The following is an 18148-nucleotide window of genomic DNA, read 5'->3' on the forward strand; positions in this document are numbered from 1 at the left end:
AAATAATCTTGAAAAAATCTTCTTATGAAAATTTAATAACAATACCAAAACATTTTTCTTTAGGTTTTAACACTTATTTTGGTAACCTTCTTAATTATAAATTATCTATCATAAATTTCCAAAATTAACTTATTTTCTTTAAATTGGAATCTTGTGTAAAATAGGAAAAATATTATTTATAAAGAATTGAAAAAATAAAAGCTTTTCCTTAAAAGAAAAATTTTATTCTTAGAGATCTCAAAGATTTGAGAAGATTTTAAATAAAATTAAAATATCTAAGAATTATTTTTTTATTTATTTAAAAAAAAGAGCTCTTAATTCTTTTTCAACTTATCTTTTCTAAAAATAATATTTCCTAACCATGCACATTCCAACTAAAATAAGTTTTCCAATTTTGAAAAATATATGAAAATTTATATCCATTTAAAAATATCAAAATATCCTATTTTAGGTCACATATGTAATTAATAAAAAACATAAAGAATAAATAAGGAAATAATTAAATAGAAATATTTCTCATGGCCTTTAGGGATCCTGTTGCATATTTCATAATTAAAAAATAGTTAAAATCCAAATTAGCAAAATAATCCTACAACCAAATATTAGGTTTAGTAAAAATTGAAACACCCTAAAAAGACCAATTGTTACAAAAAAAAAAAAAAAAAACCCTAAAAATTGTTTAAAATCGAGCCCAAATAACCAAAATCAATTTGGCTCTAACTCAATATCGAAACAATATGCTCATTGCGTAACCTTGCTTCAATCGATTATATTTCATTTGTTTCAACTTCAAATTGTGAACCATTTGAAGCATTGGATTTTTTACTTCCTAAGCTTCAAAACTATAAGTGGCTTGCCCCAAGAAACTCGTGGGAGATAGTCCTAATTTTGAGTCAAAGTTGACATCACTGTACTGCCATGGATCTCAAAATAAGAACTTCAAAGAATCTTTTTTTTTTTCTTAGATCTTCAAGAATCCTTTATTTTTTTCTTTTTTCTTTTTTTAGATCACCATAGGATCTTAAAAAAGAAACTTAAAGACTTCTTCTTTTCTCTTGTGTCACTATAGAATCTCAAAAGAAAACTTTAAGAATTCTTTATTTTCTTTTAGGTCACCATAGATGCACTAAAAACCTAAAATTTTTACAATAATAACAATTTTTATGCTCTTATAATTGAGATTGAACTCCTAAAAACAAGACATTATATAACAAAGTCAAACTTGACTATTCCCTTACTATCTATTTTACGCATTGACATTGATTTGAGGACTCAACCCATATCTCTTATATTGTACATGATTGGGTGCATTAGGAGTTACACAAATGATACAAGTCATTGGTTCCTTGTAAGTAGATAATTTGTCCATAGTCAGTTCACATATTTGGGCAATCCAATAGAGACTATAGTACACCACCTCCTAATTAGGGGATGACTTGTCTTGGCCATGGAGATAGGTTTCTCATGGTAAGTGCACTAGCATATATGATGCACACTAGACATGACCTACTATGAATCATGACATCAGTCTATCAATTGTCATGATTCACCAAGTTATTATATTATATGGACTCTCAACCTTGAGAGGATATTGAGCCTCTGTTGAATCAATAAGAGGTTTTGACCTATAGGTGAGACCCTAACGTGGTCATATATCTTTATGAATTGGGTCACTATTGATGAAGGTTTGTGACAACAGGTATTCTCAACAGAGACACCATGATATCTCATGGGTTTGAGATAGTGTGTCCCCTTAGATAATCTAAAAGGACATCGGATCATAAAATTTGTTGTCATAATAATTCCTTTAGTAGAATTTGACATATGTCATTTAGAGTCAGAGTGTGTCAATTGATCATATGATAAGTGAGATCTATAACTCAAGGATTTAAGAGGTAATTTTGAGAGGTGATAGCTCTACCTTGTTATATTATGGACACTAGTTCATGGGGGTTTACATGTAGTGTATAATAGGTCATGAACCCGAGTTTTGTCTTATTATTTACATAAGGTACTAAAGTGTAGTTGATTCTCTAAAGTGGGATGTTGAATCAACTTTAGAATTGGATTCTAAGGAAGCTAGTACTCCTGTGGGTCCCAATAGTCCATGATCTAAGTTTATATACCATGTTGGCATGGTTTATGAGGATTAGATTAACTCTTAGTTCACTTTTGTGCATAAGAGTATTTTGGCAATTACGCAAGGTTACACAAGGGATAGTGAATAAGGTCTCTAGATTAGGCTAATTGATTAATTAGATGGCCTAATGTGGTTAATTAATCAATTAGGACCTATTTTAGGTTAAATTAAGTATCCTAAGCCCATGCGAGTTTAAGTTACTTAAGCTTAGTAGGGAACCTTATAAATACCCCTTTATGGCGTTAGGGTTTTCTAATGGTCTTTTGATTGTTGTCTTCTAAATTCAAAGAGAGAGTGAGAGTCTAGGCATCCACCTTCCAAAGTCCACTCTTTGGAGTGTCATAGACATGGTTCAAGTCATCGAGTGGAAGAATGTGAGTGTATGAGACCTTTAGAGCATTCAGGCACATTCTTTATCGGATGGATTTCGTTCTGGGAACATCTAGATCATAGGTATAAGTTTTAATCTCTAAATCTGTATTATTCTATAGTTTTTGAAGCCATTTATTTCAATTGTGTTAGATCTAGAGATTCCTAAGGATAAATACATGTACCCTATGAGATATAAGGCATGAGAATTTTTTTTGGCAGCAATTAGGCTTTTTAGGATGTTTCAATTTTTACTAACCCTAATATTTGGTTGTAAGGCTATTTTGGTTATTTGGATTTTATCCATTTTTTAATTACCAAATATGTAACATGATCCCTAAAGGCCATGGGAAATATTTCTATTTAATTATTTTCTTATTTATTCTTTATGTTTTTTATTAATGGCATATGTAGATTAAAATAAGATATTTTAGTATTCTTAATTGGATATAAATTTTTATGGATTTTTCAAAATTGAAAAACTTATTTCAATCAGAATGTGCATGAATAGAAAATTTTGTTTTAAGAAAGATAAGTTGGAAAAAAAATTAAGAGTCTTTTTTTTTTTTTCAAAATTAATTCTTAAGGGTTTTAAATTTTATTTAAAATCTTCTCAAATTTGGGAGATCTCTAACAATAAATCTTTCTTTTAAGGAAAAGTTCTTGTTTTTCCAAATCTTTATAAATAATATTTTTCCTATTTTGCACAATTCATATTTAAAGAAAACAAGTTAATTTTGGAAATTTATGATAAATAATATATAATTAAGAAGGTTACCAAAATAAATATTAAAACCTAAAGAAATATGTTTTGGTATTCTTATTAAATTTTCATAAGAAGATTTTTCCAATATTATTTATTTAAACTGGTTGTTGTTAATAAGAATGTTATTCCTTTTAGAACTATCCACTTGATTATAGATAGGTGGTTCTCCAAGCTTTCCCACCTTGGGAAAAGGAGAAGTACACCTACATAGTTCTCCAAGCTCTTTCCCCCCTAATAGAAGGAGGAAACCTTTCAATTTGGATATGGATAGTTCAAGGATAAGGAATAAAAGAGAAATTCTTTTAGCACAGGAGTCTTAGTTTGAAAGATAAATAACGGATTTGAAAAATCTCATGATAGAGAATTTATGATAAGAATGATTGCCAAAATATTTTTGGAAACTTTGAGTAATTTAATGGAGATATAAAATATTTTGAAAATACTTGTCAAAAAAAATTGTTTAATTTCTTTTAAGGAAATAAACATTTTTGGAAGTTTTTCATAGAGAATATTTTATCCGTTAAGAAATTACTAAAAAGTTATGTTTTGGGTAGTATTTAATTGAAGAAATTATTATGAAGTTTCCATGAGAATATTTATTAGATTGGAAAGGTGTAAAGATAAGGAAAGTAAATTTTATGAGGAATTTTGAATATGAGAAGTTAAAGTTCCTTTTTTGGATAAGGTGCTCTCAAGATTTTCAAAATCTTATAAATTGATAATTTCCTTATTACACTAGTGTTTCCAATTGGGAAAATAAATATTATGCAAATTTTTATTAGAGATAATTTATCATTAAAAGGTTATTACAAAAATGATTAGTAATTTGATGGAGATAAATTTCTTTGAAAACATTTCCTAAATAAAATATTTATTAATTGGATTAATTGTGTATAAACAGAGAATTTAATAAAAATAGATTTTAAAATTTTGAGAGTGGACATTTTATGGAAACTCTTTTTTAAAAATACTCTCATGGAAATTTTAAATTTTGCATGTTGATATTCTCCTATTACATTAAGTATCCAATTAGGAAATAAATATTTTTGGAAATTCTCAAAGTAAATAATTTATTCATCAAGATAATTACTAAGGATTTAATATACTCTTATCTATCTCAAAAGATTAAGTGGGAGAGGGCCCTAGGCAAGCCTATGACCTCCATTGTCATGCCCATCTTGATTTGGGTTCATTACCACCCCACCGATTGGTTGGACCCTAGGAATCAAGAGATATGAACTCTCCATTAGGACGAGACTAAACATGTCTATAATGAGAATAATCACCCCACCGATGGGGTTCCTTACTTGGTAACATTGATAGTTCAAGGACAACAGTTATACACTAATCATCGAACATGAAGTGGTCGAATCGCTCACCATGGTCCCACTTGCATAGTCCATGGGCCAAATAAATGTATGTTGATTTTTCCTTTAGATACCTTAATAAGGTCATGACCAGCCCACCATAGGCTTGGTTCTTATTATACTAAGATACATCGTATAAGTAACATGCTAAGTTAGGTAAGAAAATCAATCAATATAATCAACATGTCAAGATCTCAAATGAATATAATAATCAAGCAAAAAACATAGATAATCATCATATCAAAACTCTTAATGTGCTATCAACACTTAAGCATACAAAAGCACAAAAATGTGGGTATGCACTAATCGACTAATCAAACACCATATTTCACTCAAGTATAATCCAAGCTTAACCCTTTATGATCCCCAACGGAGTCACCATTTTGTACAATTCCTTGTAAAAGGACATGTAGTTTGAGAGCACTACATTTTTCCTAAATTAATTACCAAATGTTATGAATACTCAATTATGTCATATGCACAATTGTATTCTTTATTACAGGTATCATGCTAGTTATTTACTATCACTCTCTTTCTCACTTTAGACTAAGCCTAACTAATCATTTGGTCTAATTTTAATCTAGATTTAATAACTAATTGCAAAGAAACTAATTTATTAGAGCTAGCTATTCCATTTGAACTAACCTAGCATAAGGAAATAGTAGTATATCAAATGTGGCATTAGACAGATTAGAAAACCAAATGTCTAATACTTGGATCTTTGGATAATGTCTTGCAATAACAACACATGTTTATTACCAGAGACTTTGATATTCTCTTGTTAGTATGAAGGGTTGTTTGATTACAAAGACAGGTTAGTTTAGACAAGCTGCCCTTAGGACTATTATGAACACTAGAGTTCATATGATCTTAGAGACTTTGTCATTTTCCTTCAAAATGGTTAAAAAGATTCTCAAATAATATGGGGGTTTTCGTATGGGAGTCAAAGGTTCTTCTACCAAGAAGAAGATTGATAATACCAAATAAGGAAAGTTCGGGAGAATGAATAAGAGAGCAAGCTCACGAGCAATTGATTTTTTTGTGACCTTTTCGGACATTAGAAAAGGAATATTCAGTTCATCTGAGGAAAAATAAAGGTATACATCATTTTCTCATTATTAAATATTTAGTGATGAATTTCACCATTTATGGTGGATAAATTCTAGGCCCACTATTTTCAAGTCTTTATAAGGTATTCAACAAGTGAGAAGGTTAAATGATGGGATTATACTTAACTTAGCTTCAATTGTAAGGTTAGTTGTGCAAGTTAATGGGAGGTAATATATTCTTCTTTTATATGTATTTCATTATCACTTTGCCAAGTAATGAGAATACTCAGATCTCAAGATTAAACCTAGCACTAATTACACATTTGTTATCTAGACCTAGGTCATATTAATCTAAATAGGATCCAAAGATTAGTCAAATCCGTATTCTTTGATTCTAGAAGATCTTCCAATCTGAAAATACTATATAAATGGTAAAATGACTAAGAAGACTAAAGCCAAGAGATGTTTAGAGTTAGTGCATACTAACGTAAATGGATATTTTTGTGTTTATGCATGGATAGTGTGGGTATTTCAACATTTTACTGATAAATACTCTAGGTTTAGATATATATGCATAGGAAATTTGATACCTTGGATATATTCATTGAATTTAAGACAAGGTCGGATAACCTATTGGGTACACATACCAAGAACTGCGATTGGATCAAAGTGGTGTGTCTAGTAAGTTTGATTCTCCATATGAAGTACGAGATTATATCCCAGTTATTTGCACCAAGGACTACACTGCAAAATGGAGAGGTGGAAAGAAGTTATCAAACTTATATAAACATAGTGAGATTGGTGATTGGTTTTTCATTACTTCCCATATTCTTTTAAAGAATTTTAAAGACTGTGTAATACCTTATTTCCTTAAGAGGATTATAAATTTATAGGATATCTAAGAGAAATTTTAGGTTATTGCCTTTATAGTCAAGACATCAAAAGCTATTTGTTGGTAAAAATGCAGATTTCTTATTAAGAATTTATGATAAGGAATAAGGTAAAGAGTGATATAGATTGGAGGATACATTAGAATATAGTCCCACTTTTGCACAAGATATCATGGATCCAAAGGGTTAAAGACATACCATTTCTATGATTTCTAGTGCACCAGTACTTCATCATAGTAGGAGGTTTATATCTTATGGATTATGATGAAATAGTGAGTGGTTTTTGTGTTCATTCTTAGCAAGAGAATCTTTGTCTTCTAACATAGTTTGGGTTCCTATAGTAGCACCTGAAAGGATAAAACCTATAAGTGTGAGTTGGTTTATAAGAGAAACAAATGAGTAAATGGAAAGCTTGAGTTTTATATGGCTAGTCTATAACTAAAGGTTATAGTTTGAAACTTTGTTTCAATTAAAGAAAATCATTTCAATAGTAGTCATACTCAAATCCATCGAAATACTCCTATCCCTTACAATGCATCTCATTTATGAAATACAACAACCAAAAATTTTCATAACAAAGGGCCTTGTTCGTATAAGAATGTGCAAGGAACCATGGTAGTCCTTTTAGATCTAGTAAGTGGTTGACAATCTACTCATTGGGAATGATGTAGGGATATTATCTTCAGTCAATATATATTTGTCTACTCAATTTTAGATGAAAATATAAAAGAGACACAATATATTATTAGGTTTAAGGCCCTTTAGGACTACAAGAATGGGAAAATTGCATTATGTCTCTTACACTAAAAATCATTTGGTCAAGTGCATGATGTAGGACTCTATTTGATATCCATAGGTTTTGAGTTGTCTTTCTCATGATTATTGTCCTTGGATATCTAAGGAGAAAAATCGCATTAAGACAGTATCCTATGCCTCTGCTATTGGTAGTATCATGTATATTATGTGTTATACCAAATATTTGCTTTGTCATAGGAATAGTGAGTGAATATTAATTTGATATGGTATTAGAGTTTTGGGTGGATATCAAGCATATACTCAAGTATCTTTGAAGAATGAGGAATTATATGTTTGTGAGTCTTTGCGATGAGTTAGTACTCATTAGGTACCGGGAATTAGACTTTTAGTTTGATGAGGCCTCTCATAGGTCCTTATAGCTATGTGTATACTCTACATGGTTTTTATTGTTTTTGAAGTAACAAAGGAATTTGTTTGGCTTAAGATGTTCCTTATAGGAACTAAGAGTAGTTCTCTTTGTTGTATCATCTAAAATCTTATTTTTAATAACAGTAGGATGGTGACACAATCTACAAAACTAAACTACCACTAGAAGAGAAAACGCATAAAGAATAAGTACTTTCGGATTTAGTAAGATAGTATAAAGAGGTGATATGACTATGGAACAGATTCTTTCTATGGTACTCAATCTACTTTTGAGGCTAATGGAAAGTTTTTAAGATTGAGCCCCTAAAAGCAAAACATGATATAACAAAGTCATACTCGACTATCCTCTTACTATCCTTTTTACATATTAAATTGATTTGAGCATTCAACCCTTATCTCTTATATCATATATGACTTAGGTGCATAAAAAGTTGCATAGTAGATACAAGTCATGGGTTCCTTGTAAGTAGATAAGTTGTTCATAGTCAATTCATGGATTTGAGCAATCCAGCAAAGATTGTAATATAGTACTACCTCCTAATTCGAGGTATGACTTGTTTTAGCTATCAGGGTGGGTTTCCCATGGTGAGTGCACTAGTATATATGATGCACATTGGATATGACCTACAATGAATCATGACATAAGGCTATCAATTTTCATGATTCACTAAGCTACTATACTGCATGGACTCTCAACCTTGAGAATATTGAGTATGTGCTAAAATCAATAAAAGACTTTGTGAGATCCTAAAGTGGTCTTATATCTCCATATGGATTGGATTACTATTGATGAAAGCTTATGGCAATAAGTGTTCTTAATAGAGACACTATAATATCTCATAGGTTTGAGACAATGTGTCCTCTTGGGTGATCCAAATGACATGTGATAATGAAATCTATGGTCACAGTAATTCCTTTAGTGAAATTGGACACATGCTCATTAGAGCTACAGTATGTCAATTGATCACATAATAAGTGGGATCTATAACTCAAAGATTTAAGAGATAATCTTGATAGGTGATAACATTACCTTGTTAGTGATAATGATATTATTTTGTGACAATAGTGGGGCTATAACACAGTCTAAAGAACCAAGAAACCACTAAAAAAGTAAAAACATTGAGATGAAGTACCATTTAATTTGTAAGATAGTTTAAAGGGGTGATATAGTGGTTGAGAAGATACCTTTTATAGATAAGTAGATAGATCTCTTCACCAAGACATTGATAAGAAAAGTCTTTAATGGTCACAGAGATAACATATATGTTATATGTACAACTAGTATGCTTTAAAAGCATGAAACATTAAGGGCTAATTGGAGATTGTTAAGATAGAACCCTTAAAAGCATGACATGATTTAATAAAATTTTGGATTTTATTACTTATGAATAAATTTTTAGTTCACTTTTATTTATCATAATTCCATGCATTATACCTTGTGAGTATTCTAATCTACATTTCTTACATTATACATAATTTGGGTACATTAGGAGTTAAACGAAATACCCAAGTCACAGGTTCCTTACAAGTAGATGACTTATTCACAATCAATTCGTGGGCCTAGACAACTCATTAGAGTTTGTAATGCAATAACTCCTAATTAGAGGGATGGTTGGTTTTAGTCATCGAATGGGTTTTCCACGGTTAGTGCACTAGTGTGTATAGTTAGACATTGAACAAGACCTCCGATGAGTCATGACTTAAAGCTATCAAGTAGTCATCATTTCATCAAACTGTTTTATTATGTTGTTTCTCAACCTTCAGAAAATATTAAACTTGTGCTAAAGTTAGCAGTGGCTTTAACCTACGAGTGAGATCATAAACTGATCATATATTCCTTATAGATTGGGTAACTGTTGATGGAAATTGATAACAATAGGTATTCTCAATAGAGACACCATGATATTTCATGGGATTGAGACAAAGTGTCCCCTTGGGTGATCCTAAGTAGGTGTATTCATATAAACTATGATCATAATAGTTCCTTAAGTGAAACTTGACATAGGCTCTTGGAAAGCTAAGACTTGTCAATTGAAAACACAATAGGAGAATTTATAACTCAAGGATAATAAAGGTAGTCTTGAAAGGTTGATAGTTTTCACCTTGTGACTATGAACACCAGTTCATAGGGAGACTAAACGCAATGGATAGCAAGTCAAGAACTCGAGCACTTAGTGTCTTGTTGTTATTTATATAAAATATTGGAGTACGATTGATTTTCTATAGTTGGATATTGAATCAACTTCAAAATTGGATTTTAAATGAGCCAGTATTGTCCTATGGGTCTTAGTAGTCCCCGCTTAAGCTCATATTTCCTGTTGGCACGATCAATGAGGGTTGGATTAGCTCTTAGTTCACTTTTATGTATAAGGGAATTTTGGTAATTACATAAGATTGCACAAGAGTAAGTGAACAACGTCTCTGAATTGGGCTAATCGATTAATTAGATAACCCTATTAAGTTATTTAATTAATTAGGACTCGTTTTGTGTTAGATTAAGTGATTCAAGCCCTTAATAGATTTAAGTTACTTAAGTCCAATTAAGAAACCTTATAAATACCCCTTAGGGGTTAAGGTTTTCATCACCTTTTTAAAGTGAGTCGCCTTTTACCATCCAAAGAGATAGAGAACCATAACCTCCATCATTCCTTCCTCTCCACTAGTTATGTGTTAAGATCAAATAAGAGCCATCATGTGGAAGATGTTAGGCATTCGAGACATTCAACAACTTCGATCTTCATCTTCATCGTGTGGATTAGATTTGGGAATGTCTAAATCTTAGGTGGTGTTTTCTAATGCACAATCTAAATCATGTTATTATTTAAAAATGTAATCTTTCTAATGCACATAGGATTTACAAAAGCCTAAGAAGTTTTGCATGCACCTAATTAACCTAATTCTAGGATAAGGGACGAAGAGATCCTGGTATCCTTACGCCTATGCCTCTAGAGTGGATAGCCTTGTGTATGCAATGCTATGTTCTTGATCATATATTTGCCTTACTATAGGAATGGTGAGTGAATATCAGTCTAATCTAGGACTAGAGCATTGGACAGATGTCAAATATATATTTAAGTATCTTACAGAAACGAGGGATTCTATTTCTTATGTGTCATTATGATAAGTTGGTACCCTTTGAGTACATGGATTAAGACTTTTAATCTAATAAGAACTCTTGCAGGTTTACCTCTAGGTATGTGTTAACTTTAGGTGGTATTTTTTGTTGCTCCTAAAGCAACAAAGAAAGTCATTTGGATTAAGAAGTTCATTATGAGACTTGGGGTATTTTCTTTGGTTGTATAACCCATGATCTTGTTTTGTTATAATATTGGGGTAATGACACAATCTAAAGAACCAAGGAACGACTAGAAATGGAAGCATAGAAAGGAATTACCACCTAATTTGTGACGTATATAATTCAAAGAGATGTTGTGGCTATGGAGTAGATTCTTCCTACGACACCTAGTCTACTTTGAGGGTTGCTAAAACATTATTAGAATAAAGCCCTTAAAGGCATGACATGATGTAACACAATAAGATTTCATTAATATATTTATATATTATAATTTTAGTTTATACTTTTCTATCCACGTTTACATTATATTTATCTAAGCATTCTGACTTGCATTAGCATTATATATGACTTGGGTACATTAAAATTTATACGAAAAATCCAAGTTGTGAGTTCTTTACAAGTTAATGAGTTATTCATAGTTGTTTTATGAATTTAAATAATTCATCTTAAATTGTAGCGTCATCCTTCCTGGGATGACTAGTCTTCCTCATGAGGAGGGCTTAATTAATTTAATTTGTGTGATTTGGCCTTTAAGATATTAATTTTAACTTGATTTGTTGTGCTTTGTCTGTATTTATTTATTTATTTATTTTTAATTAGAATCCAATGTTCAACATGGGCTTTGGGTTAGGCTTTTAATTTTTAAAAAGGTTTTGGATGAATGTTTGGATTTGACATGGGGCTTTGGTTATTTAATTCGGCTTTGGGCCATTGATTGGATTTGTAATATTGAGTTTAATTAGTTTTCGGCTTAGAATATTTTAATTTCATTTGAGCTTTTTTGGATTGGGTTAGAGTCCTTGGGTTTTCGTTATTTTTATTTCATTTAGGCTTTGGTTTATATAATGTTGGGCCATGAACTTTGAAGGTTGAGTTGGGCTTTAATGATTTAATTTGGGCATTGGGCATTAACATTTTATTGGGATATAATGCATAGGCTTTGGGCTTGGGTTGTTTTAAATTTGATTTCAATAGTGATTTGGGCTTTAATAATCCACTAGTAAATACAACGAAGGAATTTGGGTTTTCCCTTAGACCATAATATATCTTAAATTGAAAAATATATAATAATGTCAAATCTAATATATTTGATATTTAAAATGCGTTTGATACTAATTTTATAAAGTGTTTCTAATCTTTTTAATTCTTGAAAAATAAAAATTTTCAAATATTAAATATGGTAGAAAAACTTCTTAAAACTACGACCAAACATATTATTAGAGTGTCTTAGAGTGTATTTGATAGTAATTTTAACAAGTATTTTTAGTCCTTTAATACTCGAAAAATAAAAAGGTTAAAGTGTTAGAAAAACAACAAACACTTTCTAAATTCAGTTCCAAACGCACTCGTATTTTATGTTTGATCATCAATTATTTAAAAAATTATTTAAATTATCCATTATGATGACTAATTAAAGCAGATTTTTTTAGACATGAATAAGCATAACAAAGGCATTTGTTCCCGGGGTGCACATGCCCCCTTAAAAATGTTAAACCAAAAAATCTACACTTCTTGCAATAATAGGACTCAAACTCAAACCAGTTATTATCCCCTAACAATAACAACTCTGGATCATTAGGCTAAGGTCCCTATTTGTTTCAAGGGTTGCCTCATGTGAACAAAACTATCGGCTCCGCCACTAAAAGGTGAAAATAGAAAATTCAAATAAATTTCAACAAACAATAAAATAGAAATTTAAAAATAAATAAATAAATAAATAATAAATAAAGGAATTACCTGAAATTTTCTATGCAGGATTCTAAACCACCACTCCAATATAGTCTTCTCAAATACGAAATGGCCATCAGCCTTCTAAACCACCAGATAGAAACAGAAGGCTGTAAAGGAGCCTTGATTCTCCACTGCACCATAGTGTATAGAATAATAATATATTTTAAAGAATATAATAATATATATTATATTAAAGAATTAAAAAATGTGAAAAAGGAAGATTGAGATATTAATGTTAATATCTTAATGAATGAATAAATATGGAAAATAAGTTTTTGTAAACAAATATTTTTTTCTAAAAATGAAATAATATCTATTAAAGAAATATGGAAATAGAAGATCAAGTAAATAAATAAATTATTTAAAAATTTTCTAATAATAATAATAATTAAAAAATAAAGATATATATATATATATATATATATATAAAAGTTTTGAGAGAATGGGAAAAATGGTGAAAGAGGAATTTTTAGTAAATAAGTTGTTAATTCTTTTACAATAAAGAATAGTATATACTTAGATATAAAGAAATATGGAGAGAAAAAAAAAGCATGGGGCATATTAGGAATTTTTAATAAATAAATTATTTAATGTTTTTATAGAAGGGTATGAAAATATATTAAGTAATAAAGAAATATTAAGAAAGTAAATAAATTTTTTAACTTTTTATTAAAAAAAATAAGAATATGAAAAAAGAAAGGTTTAGAGAAATATAGAAATAGTAGAATAAGTAAAATAAAATTAATTATTTAAAATTCTTTATAAAAAGAATAATCTATATGAAGAATAAAGAAATATGGACAAGAAAGTTAAGAGACAAATCAAGAATATTATAGAGAAAAGTTTACAAATAATGAGAATTAGTAAATAAATTATTTAAATGTATGAAAATATTTATTGATATCAATATATTAAAGAATAAAAAAATATGGAAAACAATGTTTACTAAATAAATTTAACTTTTTATAAAAATGGATAATATATTTTAAAGAAACATGGAAAAGAAAGTTTAGAGAAATATGGAAATAAAACAATAAGTAAATAAATAAAAATTTTATAATAATAATAATAATATATATTAAATAATGAAGAAATATGGAAAAGGAGTTTTGAGAAATGGGAAAGAGATAAAACATATTAGGAATTTTTAGTAAATAAGTTATTTAATTTTTGTAATATTAAAGAACAAAAAAAAATATGGAAAAAAATACATAGAATACATTAAAACCATTATATGTTTTGAAGTAAGCCTCTAAAATTTATTTTATTTTATAAAAAATTTACTATTATTTTCTAATTTTAAAACACAAAATAGGTAGTGTATCGGACAACAATATATTGATTTTTATTGAAATATTTTATTAAAATGGATGAAATAATTCATAAATTGTGTATCTAATCATTTTCATTTTTTTTTTTTTTGAAAAATAATCTTTTTTTTTTTTTTACATAAATATCATTTTTCATTTCACATATTTATATGTAGGTTTTAAAAGAGAAAGTTATTTTTACAAAAAAAAATAAATAAATAATGAGGACATTTTTGTCCAAATAAGGTCAAAAAATGGTAGAAGGTTAAATTTCAAATTTTGGGTTTTCAAAAACCTTTTTAATCAAATAATCCATTTTCATTTAACAATTATGACTTCTTTTCTAATAATTTGGAAAAAATAAAGTCGGGAAATGTTATTAATATTTCTTCAAACATTATGTTTTATCATCGTATACTGTTAATAAATATTGCTTAGATTTATGCTTTAATTTTATTTTACTCTATAGATCACATATGATTTATAATTAATGTAGACTTACAGAAGCTACTAATATATATATAATTTTCCCTTAGTCATTATACATTATATGACTCATGACTCTTCATGTTTGATAATAAAAAATATTTTATTTTAGAAAGTTTTGTCTTTCATACCGGAAATCTGTATCTTTATGAGAGAATAAGAAAATCTCTCTCATAGGACTTTGAGTCTATCCAAGAATTCGTTTCACAATATTTAAAAAAAAAACAATAATATTAGCCTAAAAAAGTATTATTAAAGAAAAATGAAAAAATAATATGTTGGGCATTATTTAGAAATTATTTTTAAAAAATTGAAAAATATGTTTTTTTTATGAGAAATACTTGATAAATGATTTTCTCTAAAACACTTATGCAGAGGAAACGTTTCTACTAAAAACACTTAAAAGAAAAATACTATCAAATGTAATGTTGAGATTAAGTATGTGTTTGATAGTAATTTTAAAAAGTGATTCTAATTTTTTTAACACTTCAAAAATTTTATCTTTCAAACATAAAGAAAATTAGAAACACTTCTTATAATCATTATTGAACGTATTCTAAAAGTCTTATAAAAGAATAAAAGTATGTTTAATAATGATTTTAAAAAGTATTTTTAGTCTTTCTGATACTTAAAAATTTTTATCTTTTAAATATTAAAAATATTTAAAATATTTTGTAAAATTAGTGCAAAAAACGCTTGGAGTGGATGTAAGGCCTATACCCATTTTATGAGTAACCCATTCGTTCCCTAAACTCCCACATTTGAAATGTTGAAGACCCCCACACCCTTTTCTGCATAGCAATGCACCATCTTCCTCACCACAGCCGTATCGCCTCCATAGGAATGTCGCAGCCATTCCTCCCCCTTTCCACACCACAACCACCAGCATTGTTCTCTCTTGTCGTGGGCCAACCGTCATAGTCATCCTTTCTGTTGACGACACCACTGTCCATTTCGCCCATTTAGCTGCCATGGACAGTCCACACCGCCTCTACACCTCCTTCAATCTCACATCCCTCTGATGCTACCAGCACACACCATGGCCCTATCATTTTCACCATCGTGGCAACCTCCATCCACGGCCCCACTTGTTTGTCCTTCATCCTAGGGAGAAGTAACTGGGCCAAGCCTAGCCTTTGAAGTCACCTTTTGAATTATTTGTCACTCCTAGCATAAGAGTTCATATTAAGATTCTAAACAAAAAATTATGATGATGAGATGAGGAGATTGAGGAAACCAGATCGAAGAGGAGACAATGACGCAAGCCTATAAAAATAGGTTTCATAAGTAAAAAGAAAAAAAAAAAAGAAAAAAAAGGAGGAAGTGAACCGTCTATGAGAGAGCTTACAGAAGAAATAGAAGCAAGGAGGAGGAGAAGGATTTTCAGCAAAAGAATTAATGTTATGTTTGTTTCAGAAAATTTGAGAAAAAATGTAAGCAAAAGAATTAATGCTATGTTTGTTTCCAAAAAATTCGAGAGAAAATATAAGGGAAAAAAATACAAAGGAAAAATAGAAGGAAAATAAAAAATAGATTAAAAGTCAATAAATTATTTTTTTTTATTACTTCAAACTCATTTTATTTATTTTAACTTATCAATATAAAAATAAAATAATTTAAAAATATATAAGTTTTTAATTAATTTTAATTATATTTTATTTTTTTATTTTTTTCATAGCACAACTAAATATGAAAAAATCATTTTCCTTTGTATTTTGTTTTCTTTCCTTAATATTTTCCAGAAACCAAACATAAAAGGAATTTTAAGAGAGTGTGTTTTTCGGTATAATTTAAAAATTAAAATTTCAAAAGACTATTTTACCGTCCAACCCATAACCTTGAGTCAAATATTTGACCATAAGAGTTACTACTATCTACAATGACAATCAACTAGTCAAATTAATTCCTCTAAACAAATTAATCTAAAATGAATAAATGAAATAACGCTAACAATTATATTACGGGATCATCTAGGTAAGTCTCAATTACTACGACAAAAATCGGTTGTACAATAGGCTATGATCTTTTCATCAAACTATATATGCATATAAAATGGGAAAAGGATGAGCATTTCCACTACTCAATAGTGTGTTTCCACGAGTATAATAACTTACATCATATAAAAGTTGAGCATGAATATCAAAACATCGCAAGTATCCACCATTAATACTAATTAAATTTTAATGAGACAAGTATGTCCATAATATGATCATAACATAAAATATTTATTTATTACTAGCATATTTACAATCGAATACATATACAAAATTTCAATTTATTGGAATATTCACCTTATCAAATATTTAAATTAGATCAAGTATCCATTCACTATAATTGAAATATCAAAAAACTCAAATATATAAAATTTATATTCATGATAATGCTCATGTACACACAATCAAACAATGCAATCTTGTTTTCAAACTTTCATCGAATGATGAGCATACCCTGATACACTCCTCATTCAAAGTCTTCTTGGGGGTAAATTTTTGTATCTTTCACATTAGGAATCTCACTTCCTTCTTAATTTTCATTCTTTTAAGGTCTTTCCATTTCTCATTTCTTTTTTTTTTTTCTCTCCCTTTTCCTTTTCACAAATTGCCCTCTTCGAGGTCCTTCCATTGTCTTTTCCATTTCGTACAACCATTTCTTTATTTTTCTTTCCATATGACCATGGTGCAAAGTGAATGCAACATAATATCATAGTCTACTCTTATTAAAGTGATGAATGACCATCACATGGAAGAATAGTAATTGAAGTTTATTAATTGGACTTTCATTAATTTACTCATCTCTTAAAGATGAGTATTAAATGGAAGCCATTGTAAAGCTCGTAAATGGCTTCCTATTCTTTTTATAATGGACATCGTGAGCAAGAAAGCTTTTTCAAGTTCTTTATCTTACTCTCTTTCTCTTAATTCTCTTTTATAGCTTATATTTCGTTGTTTCTCGTTTTATAATAGATAATATGATTGCTTTCACATGGGTATACAAGGTAAAACAACATTTATATCTACATGCACCAAATATCTCTATAGATCCACCTGAACTCAAAAAATTTTAAAACAAAAATGACCCAAAATGAAATAACTAAAATAATTTTAAAGTTAGCATTGTCAAGAATCATACTTTTGAACAAACATAAGAGTGTTTGAAATGATACTTTCGAACAAACTTAAAAACATCCATAATTATACTTTCAAACAAGCTTAAGGGTGTTTAAAACTATACTTTTGAAGATATTTTCAATGTCCGCCCTTGCAAGTTTGGGTGCCACATTATTAGTTTGTTTTTCTTCTTTTCATTTTTCTTCAATTTTTTAAAATGTGTTTCGAAATATAGGAAAAAGTAAGTTTTTCCACACTTATATAAAAATAATTACAAAATAGAAACCGTTTAAAAATAATTCAATTTTTATGTACTCACCAGTCAAAAATTGTAACTAAGATAGTAAAAAGCAATACCTATATCATTAAAAGATAATACTTAAATGGTCAAAATGTATTATTTTTGACAAAAAAAGTATTTGAAATGTTAATTACTCTTAGATAGCGGTTTGAAAT

This window comes from Vitis riparia, chromosome 6, assembly GCF_004353265.1.
Source record: "Vitis riparia cultivar Riparia Gloire de Montpellier isolate 1030 chromosome 6, EGFV_Vit.rip_1.0, whole genome shotgun sequence".
Taxonomy (NCBI): Eukaryota; Viridiplantae; Streptophyta; class Magnoliopsida; order Vitales; family Vitaceae; genus Vitis; species Vitis riparia.